This window comes from Microchirus variegatus (assembly GCF_963457635.1).
Source record: "Microchirus variegatus genome assembly, chromosome: 15".
Lineage (NCBI taxonomy): Eukaryota > Metazoa > Chordata > Actinopteri > Pleuronectiformes > Soleidae > Microchirus > Microchirus variegatus.
The window spans coordinates 12,590,682-12,593,302 of record NC_139816.1 but is presented as its reverse complement, the minus strand read 5'-3'; positions in this window follow the sequence as shown (position 1 = coordinate 12,593,302).

Sequence of the window (2,621 nt, the reverse complement as noted above, 5' to 3'; positions counted from 1 at the left end):
TTTTATGCCCTTAAGTCGACTGTTAAGATGAGGTTACCGCTGAGTGTCGGTTGATTTTTTTGGTCGTGCGTGGATTCCGTGGTTGCACAGAACCGGTCATGCTACAATAACACTTGTGGAAAAGCAGAATTCACAGATGATGTTTGCTTTTGTCTGTCTCATCCTGTTTTCTTGTTTTTTTTTAATCTTATCTCAAATATTAGTCAGAGCTTACTCACACCTGGAAGTCCTTGTTCGTGATCAGACTGCTTTTCTCGATGGAAACCGTGTTCTAGCAGTCATTTGGACAAACGATGGATTTACAACCAAGTGAGTCTCTTCTGCTTGTGATATTATTGTTTAAAGTTGTATTGATATAACTATAGGTAATTACTTTTTCAATAGGTGTTTGCTTTACAACATTCAATCGCATGCGACAAAGAAAAGGAGGCATATTGAAGGCCTTTAAGTGTGGAATCCTTGGCTTTTTTTTGTTTTATTATTGAAACCACAACTTTACTAATACTGTAATAAAGCTCGTATATTGTGATTGAATCATCGTCTGACAAGGCCACAGTCTCATGATCCCGTCGCTGAAACATCATCTTCTTTATGAAAGACGGGGAACAACGGTTAAACTCCGCGACACAGTAAAAGCCACATTTATTGTGACTCGCGGTCATTATATTTTAAAACCTTTTCTTTTTGCTCGGGGGTGAGCTCACGTCTTGTGAGTGACATACTTTACGGTTCTCTTCATTGACATCGTGGAATATCTTGTTGTGTTTTGACCCACTCTCTCTCTCTCTCTCTCTCTTTTGCTGCATTCTGTATTTTCAGTCGTCGCCCTGAGATGGAACAGCTGTGACCTTTACGTTTGTAAGGGGGGGGGGAGAAAAAAAAGCATACGCTTATAAAAGTGTGGTAGCTCAGCAGGAACACTGCAGTGTATCATGTCTGCGGCAATGAATAGAACAATTTCATTCACACATGTACCACATTGCCTACTGTAGCATACATGTGCTTCACGTTTTCCTTAAGTCTTGACTTCAGAGGAAAGTTCTTCAGTCTGTTCTCTTTACTTTTGAAGTTACATGCTCCTCCAATTACTGGGGCCACGCAGTCTCCCCTATGGTGTCCTTGGACAGCTCTCCGAGTGCCTGAAAATGTTGCGGACCATTAATTCTGGATTGTCTTCATCTGTTTGCATAATTTTCCCTCCATAACCATTTTCCTCCACCAGTTTCACAGTCCATCCACTGTGGTTTATTGTGTTTTTTTTTTCTCTCTCTCTCTCTCTCTCTTTTAAAAATGTTTCAGTCTTCAAGAGATTTCAGTTTTATATCATTTTTCAATACCGCTGACAGCTGTTAAATTTTTTCTTTTTACATCAGCCTGTTTTATGGTATGCAGCCTGTCAGCTGTGTATTGTACACAGTCTGTGTGCTTTACAGCCTGTGCGCTGATGTTGCCTATTGAACCACGTCACCTGCCAGCAGATAGGATTACAGATGTGTTCTGCAATCATTTTCTATTCTTTTATTGAGCTTGACCCAAAAAAAATACATAAAATTCTGAACGCAGCTTAGTCAACACTAAACAGAAAATCAGTTCTGTATTTTCTAAAAAAAAAAAAAAAAGGAGGGAAAGTGTTTTCTTAAAATCTAAAAAGCGTTTTCTCGGTTTTTCAGTTAGACTAATTTGCTGTCAGGCGGGAGGTTGTTTTTGCAACTCAGGCAGACTCCAGAAATTAATTTATCCAAATAACCAAGTCCTCCTGAGCCCATGGAGGTTGGGACACTGAAATGGTCCTGGTAGGCAAGGCTGCCGTTTGAAGTCTGGAATGTTTTGGCTGACTTAGAGCAGGCGACTGGAGTGGAAGGATCATTTTCACTGACCCATGGGATTTTTAACCATTTTCATATAGCGAGAACAAAACAAAGTGAGGAAAACGCCTGAGCTGATTTGCATCGACTTTGCTATCAAAACCAAGGGGGAAAAATGAAGTAAAGCTGATTTTCGAGGGAGTTGTAGTTTTCCCTCTTTTTGCTGGTTTGTGGAATCTGCCGGTCGTGATATACAATCCTTATCAAGTCAGTGATCTCTGAAAGACATACACGCGAACCCTCACACGGAATTCAACAAATTATTGCTGTCCTTGACTTATATCATAGAAAATCCCGTTGATTAGAGAAGTTTAATTACTAATTAGTCGGTCATTTGGACTCCAGGCAAAGCAAATATGAGGTCCATTCTAATAATATACACTTTGATTATTCTATCAGGGTCCTCATTAGGTTCACACTGTATCATTTGTTCTACCCATTATAAAAATACATAAACATAGTACATTATTAAAATTAATCCCTGTTTATATAATGTCCCCTCTATAAATATAAATATATATGTATATATATATATATATATATATATATATATATATATATATATATATATATATATATATATATATATATATATATATATATATATATATATTTAAAAAAAAGCCTCAAGGAAAAGGGGAGTGCAGGAAACCAGGCGGACTTGAGTAAAGGGCCACTTGAGTTTCCAGCGTAATAAATAATTCAGGGGTCCTGTGTGATGAGCTGCTGAGGACAGAAATCCCTAATGACAGCTTT